The following is a 22,775-nucleotide window of genomic DNA, read 5'->3' on the forward strand; positions in this document are numbered from 1 at the left end:
GCAAAAGTTTGCCTCAAACTTTAGCTCAAACTTTTGGGAGAAAAGCTTGAGCCAACGTTTGCCTCAAACTTTTTGGCAAAGGTTGGCATCACAAATCAACACCCTGGAGAGAAAAAGTTTGCGCCAACGTTTGCCTCAAACTTTTTGGCAAACGTTGGCGCCATCAACAACACACCCTGGAGACAAAAAGTTTGCGCTAACGTTTGCCTCAAACTTTTTGGCAAACGTTGGTGCCATGAGTGTGCATAAGGGGGCCAACGTTTGAGCAAAAGTTTGACCCCAAACTTTAGCTCAAACGTTGGTAGCAGTAAGAATGGGGTTGCTGATGTAAAAAGTTTGAGTAAAAGTTTGCCTCAAACTTTTACTCAAACTTTTACCCAAGCTTTTATAATTCCCAACCCGGTTCACTTCGGTTCTCTCTCCAACTCCAAGAGCAATCAACCAAGGTCTCTATCAACCCAATTCTATCAAGAGCAAAGGCCCAATTCAAGGCTTGAAGACCATTTGAAGAAAGTGTATAAATAGATGAAGATTTAAGTTTCTAGACAGCTTTCTTTTCGGTTTTGATTTAGTAGTTTTGTAGAGAGCTCACTTTTACATTTTGGCATTGTTGTTTTAATTCAAGAGAATTTGGGGAGGAGAATTGATCTCTCTTCTTCCTTGTTCTTGCTTGAATACTCTTTACTTTTCTTGCTTCGGATCTTGGGTGGAGAATTGAAGAAATTCTATTTCAATCTCACCTTGGGATCTTGTTTAATTTTACTGCACAATTGAATTTCAATTTCTGATAATTGCTTCTTCTTCTACTTTCTCTGCAATTTACATTTCCTTTGCAATTGCTCTTGTTGGATCTAGGAAGGCATTGAGATCTAGACTTGGTTATCTAGTCTCTTGAGTCCTGAGATCTGGATTCCCATTCTCAATTTCTCTGTTTACTGCTTTTCAAGCTCTTTTATATTTCTGTTTTAGATCCGATTCAAACCAAGGCATCTTCTACTCTTCTGTGTGTTGAATTTAACTCTTTCTTGTTTAATTTCTGCAAATCCAATTCCCAATTCCCTTTACAATTCAAGCCATTTACATTTCTTGCACTTTAAGATTCTGCAATTTACATTTCTTGCGTTCTAAGTTTCGGCCATTTAATTTCTTGCTCTTTAAGATTCAGCACTTTAAATTTCAGTTCTCTTTAATTTCATGCAAATTGCCCATTCCCTTTATTTTCCATGCAATTTAAATTCTGCAAATCACAAATCTCTCAACCAAATCTTGATTCGCTTGACTAAATCAACCATTAAACTAAAATTGATCAATCCTTCAATCCCTGTGGGATCGACCTCACTCCCGTGAGTTATTATTACTTGATGCGACCCGGTGCACTTGCCGGTGAGTTTTGTGTCGGATCGTTTTCCGCACATCACCCCTTATTTACTTATTTATTGAGTATTTTTGGATTTTTCTCTTTTTTCTCTTTTTTTTATTTATTTTTTTATTTATTTTTTATTTTTTTATTTTTTGTAGAGAAACAAACATAACTTATCAATGCACATGGATTTTCTATTATTTTTCTATTTTGTTTTTTTCATGAGTAGGTTCCCAAATTCCTGATATTCAAATAAATTAGAAACATTATACTTTTCCTTTATTAACCTATGTTCCTACAGTTTCCCCATACTTAATTAACACACTATCTTAAGCTAACCAAAGATTCAATTGGGATATTTAATTGTTTTTCTGCTTTAAGGCTAGTGATGTGGTAAAATACAGAACAAGAGGGGGTTAAAAGGCTCAAAGTGGCTGACAAGGGTGATTTAAAGGGTAGGCTTATTTGGGATAAGTGAGCTAAAATCAAATAATGGCCTCAATCATATGCAAACATGTAAATACACTAAATAATGGACATATAGGTTGGAACAAAATATAGATTACAATTATAGAGAAGGGAACACACAGGAATAAAATATTTATGGTTAAATAATGTAACCATGTAAATAAGCTCAAAGTCTCACAGGTTGTGTGTTCTTTGACTCAAAAATCATGTTCCAAATACAACTTTAAACAAATTTAACACATAAAAAAAAAAATTTTTTTAATTTTTTATTTAAATTAGTGAAATTTTTTTTTTAAAATAGGATCTTAAAAAGAGATTTATTATTTTAACCAAGTAGTAACTAAATGCACAAAATCAAATAAATATGCAATCAAATATGCAGATGCAACAACGAACAAATAAAGAAAATAAGATTATTGGTGTTGAAAAGAAAGTACTAACCCACGGAGATCGGTATCGACCTCCCCACACTTAAAGATTGCACCGTCCTCGGTGCATGCTGAGATTTGCAGGTGGATGGGTTGTTTCAACTGTTGCTTTTCTCTAAGGATTGTGCAGATGGACTTGTCTGTCTCCCCATGTAAACGTCTTCCGGTTCCCTTCCGGGTGGCCATCCTGAAAGAAAAAGGGAAGAAGAGTAAACCCAGAAATAGAGATAAGAAAATAAAATAAGTATGGGTTGATGCCAAATGATAAGGGTCTCATTTACATGGAAGCTTCAACATGTAAGTGAGAAAACAACAGAAGCCATGGCATGCCAGTGGTGCAAAATTTATAACAATGGGAAAGAGAGTGGGTAATGAAAGACAATGTGAGTTCATGTCAATGCAAAAGGAATATCAGTATTATAAAAATTAGCATTGATTTAAATAATATTACCCAATCAGAATAAAACAAGTCATGAAGCACCAAGAAAATACCAGAAAAGATGTAACAGTTGAATAAGAATATTTGAACACCAATAATAAATTAAGAAAAAATAAAAATATGCAATGAATGAGAGTATGCAATTAAATAAAATAAAATAAAAGTGAAAAAGAATGAGAAGTAGAAAAAGAAAGTGAGAAAGGAGAGAGAAGGAAGAAATTAGGATTAGAAGAGAAAAGATAAGAAAATTGGCACTAATCTGGATAGGTTGTGCGATGCTGGCGACGCGGTCGCGTGGGTGACGCGGTCGCGTGGTGCGCAATAAGGTTAGGTGACGCGGATGCGTGGGGCACACGATCGCGTGACTTGATTTGTGCTAGTGGCGCGAGTGCAGCCTCGCGGTCGCACAACTCTCTGTTCAAAACTCAGTATTGCCAAAATCCAGGGTGACGCGGTCGCGTGGGGCATGCGATCGCGTGAGTGGCCTTATTTCCAATATGACGCGGACGCGTGGGGCACGCGTTCGCGTGGGAGGGCTTGAGCTGCCAGTATGAGTCCAGCCCAACTCCAGCACAACTTTCGGCCATGCACCCTTTTTACGCCGATTTCCGGTCACGCGGCTGCGTGGGTGACGTGGTTGCGTGGGAGGCCATTATTCCCATATGACACGGTTGCGTGGGGTGATTTGTGCCATTGGCACGCCTCCAGCGCTGCTCCTGCGTAACTTTCTGTTCAATTTATTATTCTCTCATCTCCTTGCGACACGGACGCGTCGCTGATGCGATCGCGTCGCGTGCTCACTTTTTTTTTTTTTATCTGAAAAGATGCAGAATGCAGTGTTAATATGAATGTGATGCAAAACTCCAGGTTCAATATAAAATAAAATAAAATTTCAAAAACAAATAAAACTAAATAAAAATGAAAAAGAACGATCATACCATGGTGGGTTGTCTCCCACCTAGTACTTTTAGTTAAAGTCCTTAAGTTGGACATTTGGTGAGCTTCCTGTTATGGTGGCTTATGCTTGTATTCATCCAGGAATCTCCACCAATGTTTGTACTTCCAGTAACCTCCGGGGTCCCAAACTTGGCGCAGAAAGCCTTCAAGTAAGTTAAAGCAAGTGACAAGGCCCCAAGAGTGTTGATTGCCAGAATGGATTCCGGGGTCCCAAATCTTGCTTTTGCACCCGTCTTTTGGTTGAGCAATATTGTTCCATCCGGGTGGCAAGCAGTCTAAATTCTCACGTAAGCGGCCAAACAACTTCCTAGACCCATTCAGTTGAGCTTTACACCAACCTTTGCATTTAAACTTAAAGCTTCCAACCATGATGAACCTTGCAGGATAATTTTTACCACTGGCCATCTTCCTCTTACTCTTAATGCCACAAAGAGCTCTAAGTTGACCATCCGTCTCCAGTAGCCCATATTCAAGTGGGATTAGAAAGCTATGGGATATGAATTTTACCCACTTGAATGTTGTGAAGGATGATAGCAACTTAGGGGGAGGGGTTTCCAACAACTTTGGCTAGGTAATTTCAAGCTCCACTCCCTTGTGCTCTTCTTTGACATCTTCTACCTCTTGATCAACCTCTACAAAATCTTCAACCATGATCTGCCTTGGAGGTTGTACGCTCTTCTCAACATCAACATCAAACACCGTGGAAGGAGGCTCTGTGACTGGACTTTCCAATGGAGGTACATCATCTCTTAAGTCTGCAACCACTTCTTCCTTTTTAATAATTGCTGCTTTGTCCAGTTGTTTAAGTATAAAATCGTACTCATTCTCGATATTTTTCTTTCTATGACAACTCCTTTCAACTATTCTTTCATCTTCAAGGGTCTCTCCTACCCTTACCCGTAGGGCCTCCTCTAGCTCTTTATGAAGTATGAATTCGCAAAGATGATTCCTTCTTTCCTGTTCCATATCAATAGCATAATTGGGATCATCTTGCTCTTGGATTGATGGATGTGGGTGCTCTTCCATGGATGGTGGTGATGGGGTGGAGAGATTATTCTATGGTTGACAAGGAAGTGCACTAGAGCTTGAGGGTTGATTGTTGAAGGTATTTGGTGGTCTGATTTGGGTGAAGAGAGCTTGTATAGTAGAGTTTAAATCGGCAAGTGCTTTCTCCATGGAGGTTTGGGGTGGATCTATGTATGGTTCATTTGGTTCATAAGGTGGTTGGTATGGTGGATGTGGGTTAGGGTCATATGGAGGTGAATGGTGGAATGGGGCTTGTGAGTATGGTGGTCCAAAGTCATGTTGAGGAAAGGGTTCATAGGCATATGGTGGTGGTTGTTGATAGTTTACTGGAGGTGGTTGTTGCCATGAGGGTTCATCAAATCCTTGTGGCTCCTCCCATCTTTGATTGTTCCAACCTTGATGCCTGTTCTCATTGTAATTTCTTCTTCCTGCAACATTATTGTAACCAGACTCATAGCCAAAGGGGTGAGAGTTCATAGTAGTAAATAAAAATTAAAAATGAAAATAAAAATAAATTTAAATTAAAAGGTTATTTAAATTTTGAATTAAATTTTGAAATTTGAAATTTGAAATTTTGAAATTTGAAATTTGAGTTTTGAAATTTGATTTTTGAAATAAGATAAGATAAGATAAAAATTTTAAAAATAAAAACCAATAACCTCTTAACTTAAAAAAAAGCAAAAATAAAAATAAAAACAAATAAACAAGCAAAAATAAAATATTTACAATAACCAATAATAAGGCACACATTTGCAACTCCCCGGCAACGGCGCCATTGACGTTAAGGTTTTTTGCCAGTAAAGAATGTCATAAAAACAGTCGCGTTGTAGATATAGTCTCTAAACCGACAGAAATCCCTTCGTACAAACGTTTTGGTTGTCACAAGTAACAAACCCCTTTGAAATTGATAACCGAGTATTCAAACCTCGGGTCGTCTTCTCAAGGAATTGCAGGGAGGTATGTTCTTATTATTGGTTATGGAGATTGTAAATTTGGGGTTTTGAGAAATTTGGAGTTTGGGCAATGTGCACAGGTATATTTTCAAAGCAATAAAAATAAATAAATAACTGAAAAATAAGCTTTTGGCAAGGTATGAGAACTGGAGGTCCTATCCCAGTTATCCTTATCAATTGTAATGAGAATTGGATTTTTCTCCCACTTTATTAACCTCTAACTATGAAGGCAAGTTAAGTGGATGAATTAATTCTTGAAGAATTCCAATTCTCAATCAACAATGAGTTTGATAACTCAAGAGTCACCAATTATTTAACCAAAGCCAAAAGGGAAGTATCTAAATTAAATTAAAAGTAAAACAATCTTAAATCTGAAATACCTCAATAATATCAATTAAGAAAATCATAACATGAATGTAGCATAAGCCAAATAGGCAACATAACTAATATAAGCATTAAAGTATCTGAACGTAAGAGATAAATATAAAGTAAAAGAACGTTGAACCTGGGATTGAGAGTCACTCCTAAAACTAAGAGAAATCCTAAATCCTAATCCTAAGAGAGAGGAGAGAATCTCTCTCTCTAAAAACTACATCTACTCCTAAAATTGTGAATTGTGAAAGCCTTCCTATGAATGGATGCAGTCTCCCACTTTATAGCCTCTAATCTATCTTTTCTGGGCCACAAACTGGATCAGAAACGGTCCAGAATTCGCTGGTTTCGAATTTTGCCACGCTGGATTTCCGTCATTGCAATGCGGCCGCATGGATCACGCGGTCGCGTCGCCTAGCTTCAGGGAAACTATAACATATTATATATTAAATCGAAGCCCCGGACGTTAGCTTTCCAACGCAACTGAAACCGCGTCGTTTGGACCACTGTAGTTAAAGTTATAGCCGTTTGAGTGCAGAGAGGTCAGGCTGGACAGCTTAGCAATTTCTCCAACTTCTTGCATTCCTTCCACTTTTGCATGCTTTCTTCCCATCCTCCAAGCCATCCCTGCCTTATAATATCTGAAAACACTTAACACACATATCAAGGCATCTAATGGTAATAAGAGAGGATTAATAATAAGCAAATATAAGATCAAAGAAGCATGTTTTCAATCAAAGCACATAATTAGGAAGGCAACATAAAACCATGCAAATATTATGAATAAGTGGGTAAAGAGTTGATAAAATCCACTCAATTGAGCACAAGATAAACCATGAAATAGTGGTTTATCAACCTCCCCACACTTAAACACTAGCATGTCCTCATGCTAAGCTCAAGAGAAACTATAAAGATGAAGAGGAATGGTATGAAATGCAACCTATGAATGCAACTACATGCAAAATATTTCTACCTACTTGGTTAAAAATAAATAAATTCTCCAAGACAAATATAAATCAGATTTCACTAATTTAAATTATACAAAATAAGGCACAAGCAAACTTGTAAGAAGATAGCTCATGAAAGCAGGGAACATAGAATTTAGCACTGAACCCTTACTGGTAGTGTATATCACTCTAACTCTCAAGTGTATAGGGTAATTCACTCTACTCTTCTCTAATCATGCTTTCTAAACTTTGTTCTTCATCTAACCAATCAACAAATATTTAATGTACCAATGCAAACATCATGAGGTCTTTTCAAGGTTGTAATGGGGCTGAGGTAAAGGTAAGGATATATGTATGGCCAAGTGAGCTATAATATGAATCTTCAATTAACCTAAGCTCTCACCTAATATACATATACTCTATATACTTTTAAATTCATGCTTAGCTACCCATAATTCTCACTTTTGTATAATTTCCATACTCATGTACCAAATTTTTCTTTAATTTTTATCACATGTGCATTGACCTTTTATTAAACTTAATATTGGGATAATTTTGTCCCCTTATTTACTTATTTATTGAGTATTTTTGGATTTTTCTCTTTTTTCTCTTTTTTTTATTTATTTATTTTTATTTTTTTTTTTTTTTGTAGAGAAACAAACATAACTTATCAATGCACATGGATTTTCTATTATTTTTCTATTTTGGTTTTTTCATGAGTAGGTTCCCAAATTCCTGATATTCAAATAAATTAGAAACATTATACTTTTCCTTTATTAACCCATGTTCCTACAGTTTTCCCATACTTAATTAACACACTATCTTAAGCTAACCAAATATTCAATTGGGATATTTAATTGTTTTTCTGCTTTAAGGCTAGTGATGTGGTAAAATACAGAACAAGAGGGGGTTAAAAGGCTCAAAGTGGCTGACAAGGGTGATTTAAAGGGTAGGCTTATTTGGGATAAGTGAGCTAAAATCAAATAATGGCCTCAATCATATGCAAACATGTAAATACACTAAATAAAGGAGATATAGGTTGGAACAAAATATAGATTACAATTATAGAGAAGGGAACACACAGGAATAAAATATTTATGGTTAAATAATGTAACCATGTAAATAAGCTCAAAGTCTCACAGGTTGTGTGTTCTTTGACTCAAAAATCATGTTCCAAATACAACTTCAAACAAATTTAACACATAAAAAAAAATTTTAATTTTTTATTTAAATTAGTGAAATTTTTTTTTTTAAAAAATATGATCTTAAAAAGAGATTTATTATTTTAACCAAGTAGTAACTAAATGCATAAAATCAAATAAATATGCAATCAAATATGTAGATGCAACAATGAACAAATAAAGAAAATAAGATTATTGGTGTTGAAAAGAAAGTACTAACCCACGGAGATCGGTATCGACCTCCCCACACTTAAAGATTGCACCGTCCTCGGTGCATGCTGAGATTTGCAGGTGGATGGGTTGTTTCAACTGTTGCTTTTCTCTAAGGATTGTGCAGATGGACTTGTCTATCTCCCCATGTAAACGTCTTCCGGTTCCCTTCCGGGTGGCCATCCTGAAAGAAAAAGAGAAGAAGAGTAACCCAGAAATAGAGATAAGAAAATAAAAGAAGTATGGGTTGATGCCAAATGATAAGGGTCTCATTTACATGGAAGCTTCAACATGTAAGTGAGAAAACAATAGAAGCCATGGCATGCCAGTGGTGCAAAATTTGTAACAATGGGGAAGAGAGTGGGTAATGAAAGACAATGTGAGTTCATGTCAATGCAAAAGGAATATCAGTATTATAAAAATTAGCATTGATTTAAATAATATTACCCAATCAGAATAAAACAAGTCATGAAGCACCAAGAAAATACCAGAAAAGATGTAACAGTTGAATAAGAACATTTGAACACCAATAATAAATTTAGAGAAAATAAAAATATGCAATGAATGAGAGTATGCAATTAAATAAAATAAAATGAAAGTGAAAAAGAATGAGAAGTAGAAAAATAAAGTGAGAAAGGAGAGAGAAGGAAGAAATTAGGATTAGAAGAGAAAAGATAAGAAAATTGGCACTAATCTGGATAGGTTGTGTGATGCTGGCGACGCGGTCGTGTGGGTGACACGGTCGCGTGGTGCGCAATAAGGTTAGGTGACGCGGATGCGTGGGGCACGCGATCGCGTGACTTGATTTGTGCTAGTGGCGCGAGTGCAGCCTCGCGGTTGCACAACTCTCTGTTCAAAACTCAGTATTGCCAAAATCCAGGGTGACGCGGTCGCGTGGGGCATGCAATCGCGTGAGTGGCCTTATTTTCAATATGACACGGACGCGTGGGGCACGCGTTCGCGTGGGAGGGCTTGGGCTGCCAGCACGAGTCCAGCCCAACTCCAGCACAACTTTCGGCCTTGCACCCTTTTTACGCCGATTTCCGGTCACGCGGCCGCGTGGGTGACGCGGTCTCGTGGGCCATTATTCCCATATGACGCGGTCGCGTGGGGTGATTTGTGTCATTGGCACGCCTCCAGCGCTGCTCCTGCGTAACTTTCTGTTCAATTTATTATTCTCTCATCTCCTTGCGACGCGGACGCGTCGCTGATGGGATCGCGTCGCGTGCTCGCTTTTTTTTTTTATCTGAAAAGATGCAGAATGCAGTGTTAATATGAATGTGATGCAAAACTCCAGGTTCAATATAAAATAAAATAAAATTTCAAAAACAAATAAAACTAAATAAAAATGAAAAAGAACGATCATACCATGGTGGGTTGTCTCCCACCTAGCACTTTTAGTTAAAGTCCTTAAGTTGGACATTTGGTGAGCTTCCTGTTATGGTGGCTTATGCTTGTATTCATCCAGGAATCTCCACCAATGTTTGTACTTCCAGTAACCTCCGGGGTCCCAAACTAAGCATGTAAAGCCCTTAAGAAGCTTCAAACAGATTCTTAGGCTCCCGGGGTGACAATTGCCAGAACAGATTCCAGGATCCCAAACTTTATTTTTACACCCGTTTTTATCTCGATCTGCATTTTTCTAGCCGGGTGAAATGTGATCTGAATTCTCACTGCAGCGACCAAACAGCTTCCTAGACCCATTCAGTTGAGCTCTACACCAACCTTTGCGTTTAAACTTAAAGCTTCCAACCATAATGAACCTTGCAGGACAATGCTTACCACTGGCCATCTTCCTCTTACTCTTAATATCACAAAGAGCTCTAAGTTGACCATCCGTCTCCAGTAGCCCATATTCAAGTGGGATTAGAAAGTTATGGGATATGAATTTTACCCACTTGAATGTTGTGAAGGATGATGGCAACTTAGGGGGAGGCATTTTTAATGAAATTGCAAGTTCCACTCCCTTGTGCTCTTCTCTGATAATTACCACCTCTTTGCAAACTTCTTCAATTTCAACCTCTTCCTCTTGGTAGCTTTCTTCCAATTTAATCTCCTCTTCACTATTTTCCAAGGGCATGGGAGGTTGTGCTTCTTCTTCTTGAATCTCCATCTCTTGATCAACCTCTTCCAAGTCTTCAACTGTGATATGCCTTGGAGGTTGTACACCCTCCTTAGCATCAATTTCAAACGTCTTGGAAGGGGGTTCTATGACTGGATTTTCCCATGGAGGTTCTGCATCTCCTAAGTCTTCAACCACTTCTTCTTCTTCTTGAACAATGACAGCTTCTTCTACTTTTTCTAGTACGAATTCATTCTCTGTCTTGTCCACTGGAGCCTCTAGTGTCTCCTTCATGCTATGCTCTTCACTAGACTGTCCACATGGGGCTGTGGCTGATCCTTGTGTATTTAAGCGTCTAGAAGCCCATTGAATTAATACTTGCCCCAGTTGTTGAACGGTTGCCTGAAATTTAATTACTGTTTCTCTTAGGCGATCCTCTTCTTCTCGGGTTGCTGGACTTGGACATGCTACAAAAGAAAGTGGTGGTGGTTGGGAGTGATTGGATTGGAATTGGGGTGGTTCTATATATGGTTCATATGGCTCATAAGGTGGTTGGTATGGTAGTTGAGGGTTAGGGTCATATGGAGGTGAATGGTGGTAGTTGACTTGTGAGTGTGGTAGTTCAAAGTTGTGTTGAGGAAAGGGTTCATAGGCATATGGTGGTGGTTGTTGATAGTTCACTGGAGGTGGTTGTTGCCATGAGGGTTGATCAAATCCTTGTGGCTCCTCCCATCTTTGATTGTTCCAACCTTGATGCCTGTTCTCATTGTAATTTCTTCTTCCTGCAATATTATTGTAACCAGACTCATAGCCAAAGGGGTGAGAGTTCATAGTAGCAAAATAAAAATTAAAAATGAAAATAAATTTAAATTAAAAGGTTATTTAAATTTTGAATTTGAAAATTAAATTTTGAAATTTAAAATTTGAAATTTTGAAATTTGAATTTTGAATTTTAAATTTTAAAATTTTGAAATTTGAATTTTTGAAATTTGAAATTTGAAATTTAAAATTTTTTAAATTTAAATTTTGAAAATTTTTAAATTTAAATTTTGAAAATTTTTAAATTTGAATTTTGAAATTTTGATTTTTGAAATAAGATAAGATAAGATAAAAAATTTTAAAAATAAAAATCTGAAATTTTTTTTCGAAAAAAATTAATTAAAAATATTTTTGAATTTAATGAAGAAAGAGAAAAACAATAAAATGATACCAAATTTCAAATTTTTTAGATCAAAACGAAGAAAACAATTAAGAACAGCTTGAAGGTCAAGATGAATGTGAAGAACAACTTGAAGATCAAGATGAACACTAAGAACAAATTTTGAAAAAAAAAATTTTTTTAATAACTAAATTAAAACAAATAACCTCTTAACTTAAGAAAAAAAACAAAAATAAAAACAAGCAAAAATAAAATATTTACAATAACCAATAATAAGGCACACGTTTGCAATTCCCCGGCAACGGCGCCATTTTGACGTTAGGATTTTTTCCAGTAAAGAATGTCATAAAAACAGTCGCGTTGTAGATATAGTCTCTAAACCGACAGAAATCCCTTCGTACAAACGTTTTGGTTGTCACAAGTAACAAACCCCTTTGAAATTGATAACCGAGTATTCAAACCTCGGATCGTCTTCTCAAGGAATTGCAGGGAGGTATGTTTTTATTATTGGTTATGGAGACTGTAAATTTTGGGTTTTGAGAAATTTGGAGTTTGGGCAATGTGCACAGGTATATTTTCAAAGCAATAAAAATAAATAAATAACTGAAAAATAAGCTTTTGGCAAGGTATGAGAACTGGAGGTCCTATCCCAGTTATCCTTATCAATTGTAATGAGAATTGGATTTTTCTCCCACTTTATTAACCTCTAACTATGAAGGCAAGTTAAGTGGATGAATTAATTCTTGAAGAATTCCAATTCTCAATCAACAATGAGTTTGATAACTCAAGAGTCACCAATTATTTAACCAAAGCCAAAAGGGAAGTATCTAAATTAAATTAAAAGTAAAACAATCTTAAATCTGAAATACCTCAATAATATCAATTAAGAAAATCATAACATGAATGTAGCATAAGCCAAATAGGCAACATAACTAATATAAGCATTAAAGTATCTGAACGTAAGAGATAAATATAAAGTAAAAGAACGTTGAACCTGGGATTGAGAGTCACTCCTAAAACTAAGAGAAATCCTAAATCCTAATCCTAAGAGAGAGGAGAGAATCTCTCTCTCTAAAAACTACATCTACTCCTAAAATTGTGAATTGTGAAAGCCTTCCTATGAATGGATGCAGTCTCCCACTTTATAGCCTCTAATCTATCTTTTCTGGGCCACAAACTGGATCAGAAACGGTCCAGAATTCGCTGGTTTCGAATTTTGCCACGCTGGATTTCCGTCATTGCAATGCGGCCGCATGGATCACGCGGTCGCGTCGCCTAGCTTCAGGGAAACTATAACATATTATATATTAAATCGAAGCCCCGGACGTTAGCTTTCCAACGCAACTGAAACCGCGTCGTTTGGACCACTGTAGTTAAAGTTATAGCCGTTTGAGTGCAGAGAGGTCAGGCTGGACAGCTTAGCAATTTCTCCAACTTCTTGCATTCCTTCCACTTTTGCATGCTTTCTTCCCATCCTCCAAGCCATCCCTGCCTTATAATATCTGAAAACACTTAACACACATATCAAGGCATCTAATGGTAATAAGAGAGGATTAATAATAAGCAAATATAAGATCAAAGAAGCATGTTTTCAATCAAAGCACATAATTAGGAAGGCAACATAAAACCATGCAAATATTATGAATAAGTGGGTAAAGAGTTGATAAAATCCACTCAATTGAGCACAAGATAAACCATGAAATAGTGGTTTATCACTCGTCACAGTCATCCCTTCCCAGATCCTACTCAGAATACAACAGACAAGGTTTAGACTTTCCGGATCTCAGGAATGCTGCCAATGGTTCTAGCCTATACCACAAAGACTCTGATCTCACGGAATAGAATGCTCTGTTGTCAGGAGAGGCAACCATGCGTCGTGAACCAGGAGGTCAAGAGATACACAATCAAGCTATTGCAGATAGAACAGAAGTGGTTGTCAGGCACGCGTTCATAAGTGAGAATGATGATGAGTGTCACGGGTCATCACATTCATCAGGTTGAAGTGCGAGTGAATATCTTAGAGAAGAAGTAGGCGTGAATTGAATAGAAAAACAATAGTACTTGTATTAATTTATGAAGAACAGCAGAGCTCCACACCTTAATTTATGGGGTGTAAAAACTCCGCCGTAGAAAATACATAAGTGAAAGGTCTAGGCATGACCGTGAGGCCAGCCTCCAAACGTGTACATACAAGTTCCAAAGATGGTCAAAAGACCAAAAATGATCCAAAGATGTCAAAATAAATCTCTAAAAGTAGTTTATATACTAGACTAGTAACTAGGGTTTACAGAAAATAAGTAACTAAGTGCAGATAGTGCAGAAATCCACTTCCGGGGACCACTTGGTGTGTGCTTGGGTTGAGCATTGAAGCTTTTTCGTGCTTAGGCTTTTCCTGGAGTTAAACGCCACCTTTGGTGCCAGTTTGGGCATTTTACGCCAAGATGTTTTAGGCTGACTTTGAACGCCAATTTGGGCCATCAAATCTGGCAAAGTATGGACTATTATATATTGCTGGAAAGCCCAGGATGTCTACTTTCCAACGCAATTGAGAGCGCACCAATTGAGTTTTTGTAGCTCAATAAAATTCATTTCGAATGCAAGGAGGTCAGAATCCAACAGCATCTGCAGTCCTTTTTTAGCCCCTGAATTAGATTTTTGCTTAGGTCCGTCAATTTCAGCCAGAAAATATCTGAAATCACAGAAAAATACACAAACTCATAGTAAAGTCCAAAAATGTGATTTTTGAATAAAAACTAATAAAAATATAATAAAAAGTAACTAAAACATACTAAAAACCATGTAAAAACAATGTCAAAAAGAATATAAATTATCCGCTCATCAATCTTTATCTACCGAGACCTATAGTTATATATCAATTATATGTTGCTTTATCAAGAATAACTAATAGTAAAACATATTAAGATATTATTAGGAGACAGCCCTAGCATACCAAAGAATCACACACTCAATGCCGTTTATAGGAAAATCTTTCATAGTTTGTAAATGGATAATTTGTTAGTAAAGCTACAAATGTATTGTATAATTATTTAATGATACATCTTTTATATGAACACTAGCTCGTAAATAGTCACTCTCATACACTGCATAGCTCTTAAATAGTCTCTCTCACAAAATATCTTTATTTTTACTTTTTTATTTGTATTGTTACGACCCTATTCATCTTGTGATCATACATATACAGGCTAGAAAGTTATAATATTTGATTTAACACATATTAGTCCACCCATCCAATTTCTATCCTTACTTTGCATGGGTTATTCTACTAGTTATATATAAAGAAAAAATATTTTTTGTTATCAATTTGAATATCTCGTTAGAGACACATGGATCCAAACACTTTACGTACTAATTTGATGTGATTTATTGGGTCTAGGGTCAGATAAGAATCTCAAAAATAGATCCGATCTTTTATTTAGGATCGGGTTGGGGTCAAGTGAAGCCGACTTCATCCAACTCTATGTGCACCTTAAGGGAACTAAAATAGGTATATATGTTTTAAATTAATTTAATATTATGTTATATTAATTATAAGCTTATTATTTTATTTTTAATCACACTTGTTGAATTAGAAAATAGATCAAAGAAGAATGAAATCAAAATTTATAGACAAATTCAAGTTCAAATATGAATATCAACTTCTCAATAACAAGTATTTTTTTCTTCTTTATAAATAAGTACATCATAATTTTTTGACATAAAGTTTATGAAGAACCGGATTTCACTGGTCTACACCCGGTTTTAATGTGACATGAAAGTAGTGTGATTTCATTAGGTCTAGGAACGGATAAAGGTCTCAAAAATAGACTCAGTCATTATTTAGGGTCGGGTTCTGATGAGCGGATAATTTATACGCTTTTTGGCATTATTTTTAATATATTTTTAGTATATTTTAGTTAGTTTTTATTAGTTTTTAAATAAAATTCACATTTCTGGACTTTACTATGAGTTTGTGTGTTTTTCTGTAATTTCAGGTATTTTCTGGCTGAAATTGAGGGACCTGAGCAAAAATATGATTCAGAGGCTGAAAAAGGACTGCAGATGCTGTTGGATTCTGACTTCCCTGCACTCGAAGTGGATTTTCTGGAGCTACAGAAGCCCAATTGGCGTGCTCTCAATTGAGTTGGAAAGTAGACATCCTGGGATTTCCAGCAATATATAATAGTCCATACTTTGCCCAAGATTTGATGGCCTAAACTGGCGTTCTAAGTCAGCATAAAAATTCTGGCGTTAAAACGCCAAAACTGGCATAAAAGCTGGAGTTAAACGCCCAAACTGGCACAAAAGCTGGCGTTTAACTCCAAGAAAAGCCTCTACATGTGAAAGCTTCAATACTCATCCCAAGCACACACCAAGTGGGCCCGGAAGTGGATTCTGCATCATTTACTCATTTCTATAAACCCTAGGTTACTAGTTTTCTACAAATAGGACCTTTTGCTATTGTATTTACACACTGGATCATACTTTTCATCTTGGAACTTGTATGTTCACGCTTTGGGAGGCTGACCATTTGGCCATGCCTAGACCTTTTGTTCTTATATATTTTCAACGGTAGAGTTTCTACACACCATAGATTAAGGTGTGGAGCTCTACTGTTCCTCATGAATTAATGCAAAGTACTATTATTTTTTTATTCAATTCAATCTTATTCTTATTCCAAGATATTCATTCGTTCTTCAACTTGATGAATGTGATGATCTGTGACACTCATCATCATTCTCACCTATGAACACGTGCCTGACAACCACTTCCGTTCTACAATGCAAACAAGCTTGAATGTGTATCTCTTGGGTTTCTAATCTAAGATTAGAACCTTCGTGGTATAGGCTAGAAACATTGGCGGTCATTCTTGAGATCCGGAAAGTCTAAACCTTATCTATGGTATTCTGAGTAGGATCTAGGAAGGGATGACTGTGACGAGCTTCAAACTCGCAAGTGTTGGGTGTAGTGACAGACGCAAAAGGAAATGGATCCTAGTCCAACATGATCGAGAACCGACAGATGATTAGCCGTGCGGTGACAGCACATTTGGAACATTTTCACTGAGAGGACGGGATGTAGCCATTGACAACGGTGATGCCCAACATACAGCTTGCCATGGAAAGGAGTATGAATGATTGGAAGAAGGCAATAGGAAAGCAGAGGTTCAGAAGGAACAAAGCATCTTCATACGCTTATCTGAAATTCTCACCAATGAATTACATAAGTATCTCTATCTTTATTTTATGTTTTATTCATCTTTTAATTATCAAATTCTCCATAACCATTTGAATCCGCCTGACTGAGATTTACAAGATGACCATAGCTTGCTTCAAGCCGACAGTCTCCGTGGGATCGACCCTTACTCACGTAAGGTTTATTACTTGGACGACCCAGTGTACTTGCTGGTTAGTTGTGCGGAGTTGTGATAAAGAGTTAAGATTACAATTGTGCGTACCGAGTTGTTGGCGCTATTGATGATCACAATTTCGTGCACCAGGTTCGGATCAAGACAAACCCGGCTTCACCCAACCCATGTACACCCGTAACCCACACAAAAGTCATAAAAAAAGAAAATTAAAAAAAATTCTTGCTTTTTTATTCGGTCCAACCGATTAGCGATTCAAGGACGGTTCTTAAACAAATGATTTTAGCTTACCATTTGTGCCTCATAGTCAAACAGGTCCCAACCTGATTAGCCAGTTTTTAGTCTAATTTTCAGAACCTTAATTATTTGCAGAGAGCCTTCCCAAGTTATGATTTTTATTTAAATTGCACCACGATACTAGTTTGGATAAGGGGCTGCTAGTTTTAAGGTTAATTTTAGTATTTTCTAATCTATCTTTTGAAAGGAACCCAACTCAAAGCATTCAGTCTCAAAGGATCTCATCGAGAAGCACAACCTAAGAACCTTCGATATTATTTTCTCAAGCAATTTCCAAACTACAATTGGCTCAGTTAGATACCCTACTAACTAAGAACCTTAGATATTCAACTATTCTTCTCATGAAAAACTCAAATTGAATACCCCACTAATCTAAGAACCTTAGATATTATTGCCTCAAGACTTTTTAGGCTAAGAAATGACTCAGTTGGATACTCTACTACCAAGTAAGAACCTTAGATATTCTCTTGATGTTCTTAGGCAAGATGTAGATCAAATTATAACTTGACCTAAGAACATTTGATATTATTTCCTTAATCTTTTTTAGGATTAGGGATCACCGAATGATCGAAGGTATGAACTTTGAAGATTCACTAGGTGAAGCAGCAAAAAAGATGTTTTGAATTTCTATAACTGAGTTGACAAATCCTTTCGAAGTTCTTTGAGATTGTACTAAAATGATACAACTAATTTACAAACAAAACTCAAAATTATAAGAATCTTATTTGGTCTAAAGATGTGAGTTAAAAATACATAGATTACAATTTGAAAAACAAAAATTTCTTCTAAGATGGAATAAGAAATGAGTAATCTAAGGGTAAAATATATAATAAAATAAAAAGCTGCAGCGCTTTGTCCACAAATATTGTTTTTTCTTTCTTCTCCAAGGGTTTGAATTGACTTGATATAGGCAAGGAGCATCAAAGAGCTATTGAAAGAAGTGTAGAAAACTAATCCTATGGAGATATGATTGTCAAAATCTCTCTTAATTCCTATGATGAGAGCTTCTTATAAATTAAGTCAAGGATCCCCATTAGGTGATCTTTGTTTAAATGAAGAAAACGTGACAATAAGGTTGTGGAGTTCGCTTTTCATCTGTTTGTTGGGTGCGAGATTACGTGGCAGGTGTGGAGCGCGTGGGGAAGGTCATGGACCATACCAGGTACACTGAAGCACCACTTTGAGAGTTGGCAGCATGCGACACAGAGAAAGCTTGAGAAAAAGAGGTGGTTAGTTGGATTCTTTACTGTCATTTGGGCAATCTTGCTAGAAAGGAATGATCGTGTCTTCAATAATCATGGCTCAAGAGTTGTGGAAATAATCAACAAGTCCTTCATGTTCTCTGACGAGTGGCTTGGTAGTGCCCCCTTGCGTTGTTGATGGCAAGAACGAAGATGACGAAGGATGATATCAATTGGAGTTGTTAGTCATGTTTTTTTACTTGATTTTTACTTATGTCCTAGACTCTAATTGCTCTACTATACTGTGTTGAGCACGTTTTAATTCAAAAAAAAAAAAACGTGACAAGCGAAAGCTCATTTTTAGAAAAACATAATCACTCTGTGGTATTTTCATAGTAGAGTATATTAGGAGAAATATATTCATTTTTAAAAGACAGACACAAAATTCAGCTCAGATAGTCATGGTGGAAACGATTTTCATCAAATATTGAGACTTGAAGAAATGAGTGAAATAGAATGAAACACAACAAGCCTTATATAAAAGTGAAAGGATGAGAGATAGGTGAGCCAACAATGACTCATTCAACCCTAGAAATAAATGATCTCTGTCCTCAGCCATAAATTTTAAGATTCTAAAACCTTAATCGTTCACTAAAAACATAACTGATGAGAAATAATAAATGAATGGGTCAAAACAATGAAGAATACTTATATCACATGTGGATTTTAAGTATATTGAAAAAGATTAATAACTTAGATAAAAACATACTCATAGATCAATTCAAGTTCAAAGCTCTCAACTCACTTGACCACAAGTTTATTTCAGGTATAAAATCTTCTCGTATTAGTTTCTAGCGTTTTTAGGAAGCATATAATGATATAACAAAGAAATATATGTCCTAATAAATTTTTATCTTCATAAGAGATTTAAAAAGCTCAAATCCATTTTAAGCAAGAGACTTGTAAAGATATCAATAAACTGAAGTTCAGTTTTAATAAATTTGAGTTCTATGTTCCCTTTTTAAACGTGATCTCTAAAATGATAATACTTAACTTCTTTTTATTTTTTTCTATAATAATGCACAAAATTTTTTGCAATGCATATAACACTAGTATTATCACAAAGGATAGCAATTTTAGAGTACCCTAATTGATAATCTTTCAGCTAATTTTTTATCTAGAGAACTTGTTTGCAACAGTACTCAACCTCAAGAATTGATAGGGCTGTTATATATTGTTTGTTACTCGGTTCATTAATGAGACACCTTCCAAAGAAACAATAAGTACCACTTATACTCTTTCGATCAATTCTATCTCCGCCAAAAGTTTACATTCGTTTATTCAATTATTTCTGACCCAATAAACCTTTCTCTTACTAAAACCCCAAGATTGGTAGTTTCCTTCATAGACATCTGACAATATTTTTACAATTCTAAGAGTTTATCTAATTAAATTGAAATCCTCAAATACCTACACTTATCTTGGTATCTGGTTTTCTAATAATGACATATAGAAGAGGGATATATCTCTACGCATTTTTCACATTAAACAACTTTAAAAGTTCTTTAGAGTATTTAGACTAATGGATGTAGATTTTTTTTTATTTGCGTTATTTAAAGTCAAAAAAAATTTAGCTCTCCCATCGTACTCATTTCAAATTCAATTTTCTTTTATTTTAAGAAACTTTTACATCTTCTTTCTTGTGGTTCTTTCTCTCTCTCAACTTCAAACACTCTCTTTCTATGTTTTTTTTTATTATTTTATAATTTTTTATTAGGAGTAATTTAGTCTAAAATTTTAATATTTAAATAAAAAAGATATTTTAAAACTAAGTTAAACCTTAAGAATGAATTTGAATGTGAAAAAGGTTAAGGATGAATAAAATTTCTGGCCTAAACCTTAGGGATCAAAATCGTACTTAACCTTACCTAGACTTAAACATTTGGAAGAACTCAAACTCTTTTAGGTATATAATTGGCACAAAATAGAAAAGGCATAGCTCTATACCACCTTGACCTATTAAAAGAGTATAGACCATGCTAATTAAGCCAGCAAGCACCCCCATAAATTACTATATTTAATTGTCAAAATCTTCAGGAACACCCTTGGAGAATTCAAACCACATTGAAGACTTATCGAATGATTAGCTTATCTCACCAATACAAAACCAGCTATAAGCTTTGTTGCTAGCATGCTAAGTCATTCTTAGACCGTGTAAAAAACGAACACTTTAAGGCAACCTTACACATACTCAGGTACTTGAAGCACAAGCACCATCAAAATTAAAGGGTTGTTGTTTGGCACTTAGTGTGACTTCACTCTCAACAGATTTTCATATTCAGATTTGGACACCTGCCTAGATACACGATGCTCAGTCTCTAGATATTACTTTTTTCTTTGGAAATTCGCTGATATCATGAAAGAGCTAAAAACAACAAACACCCGTGCACTCATCTTGAGTACAGAGTGATGGCATTGACAACCTGTGAGAGAATCTGGCTCACTTATATTTTGTACAGCTTTGGCATCAAACTCTAACAACCTACGACCTTGTTCTATGATAACCAATCAGTTCGCTATATAGCCGGCAACCCTGTATTTCATGAAAGAACGAAATATATTGAGATTAACTACCACAAAGTGAGAGAGAATGTGTAAGATAGGTCACTGAAATTGCTACCAATTCCATCCAGAGAGCAGATTAAAGATTTGTTCAACAAGTCCCTGACCTGAGGATCTTTTTAAGTGTTATATGGTAAGTTAGGAATATATAGTTTGTACACATCTAGCCTAAAGGGGTTGTTGAAGTATACATTATGTATATAAAGTCTATAAAATTAGAAGCATTCTGTAACTAACTTAAAAGAAGTTAATTTATATTATTAGTGTTGACAAATGCCATTGATTTCTTGTTTTGCTTCTGTTTAGTTAATTTGGTTAGTTTACAGTTTTTATATTATGTTAGATAGTTAGGCTATAAATAGGAAGTTGATTGTTGTATGATTTGAGATTTTTCATTCAATGCAAAGTTCTGTTTCTCTCCGTCATTCTTTCATCTCTACTGTTTCAATCACTCTTTTCCTCGCTCTCAAAAAATTTGTAATTTAGAACATTTCAACAGATGTAACTTTCATTAAATGACAAATAGATAATATTTTTTTCCTTATTAAAAGAATGAGTATATAAAATATTTTCACAATTGAAATATAATCATAAATCATAATCATAATGAATAAAAATAAAATTTAATTATTTTATTAGTCTTTATAATTTTATCAAATTTATAATTATATTTCTATATTTTTTCTTTTAATTCTTAAATTATTTTAATTTTTAATTAGATTCCTATCATGACAAAAATATTTAGATTAAAAAAATATTCTGTTCTCAAATTAAAGATACCACGAGTAATTAGTAAATCCATAAACGTAATTATCTCTCTTTTTAAAATGACAAAATAACCCTCTCCCTTTTTCTTAGTCTTTCTCATAGTGCAAAAAAGAAAAAGTCTAGGGGCTAGCATTTATATTAAATTGTAATCAGTAAAAGAAAAGTGAGTAATTTTTTGCTATTGGATGAAATTTCACACCATGAAAAACATTATTAATAGTTACTTAATGACTACAAATCATAAAAGTTGCCGCCCTAACACTCCTAGTGCAAAAAATCCTTCCCTCCTTCTCTCATTTCTATTTCGTAGTGTGTCATGGGTAGAACTCAACTCAACCACTCATTCTTCTCTTTATGGATCTTGGGACGGTGGGTTTGGATAGATTGGTAGGTGGTTCGGTTGGTTGTTCAGACAGTGAGACAGAGAACAAGTGGTACGGGATCTCGGTTGTTGAAGTAGAAGAGATTTGGTGGTGGCAACACCAACAACGAAGATGGTGATGAATATTGGGAGAGGAACAAAGTGGCTAAGACGACTGCTAGTAGTATTAGTGGTGAGAGGAACTCATCATCAAGTTTGTTGAGATCCAATGCAACTCTCTTCTCTGATGTTGGTGCCAGCCACCACCAATAACAAATGCTAAGTTTCCCTTCATCAGTCAGACACTACTAGCTCCTTCAATGCCACATTCCCATATCATTATCTCCCCTTATCAACTTCCAACTTCCAACAGAAATACAGATACATATCTAATCATTAATCACTTATATTTTTTTTTTTACTTATTTTTTTGTTTGAGTATTTGAGGAGTTGTTTAATTTGTTATTACTGTCGAAAAAGATAGAACATTTGCCTCCCCACAAAAATATAGATATCTTTTTTTATTGAAACTTCTTGAACTCGAAACTTGTGAAAAGAGTTGGCTTGGATCCATGTATGTTAACAAAATTTCAGAAGCAAATAGAAGATGAGAGACGGA

The sequence above is a fragment of the Arachis hypogaea genome, chromosome 11 (assembly GCF_003086295.3).
Source record: "Arachis hypogaea cultivar Tifrunner chromosome 11, arahy.Tifrunner.gnm2.J5K5, whole genome shotgun sequence".
Lineage (NCBI taxonomy): Eukaryota > Viridiplantae > Streptophyta > Magnoliopsida > Fabales > Fabaceae > Arachis > Arachis hypogaea.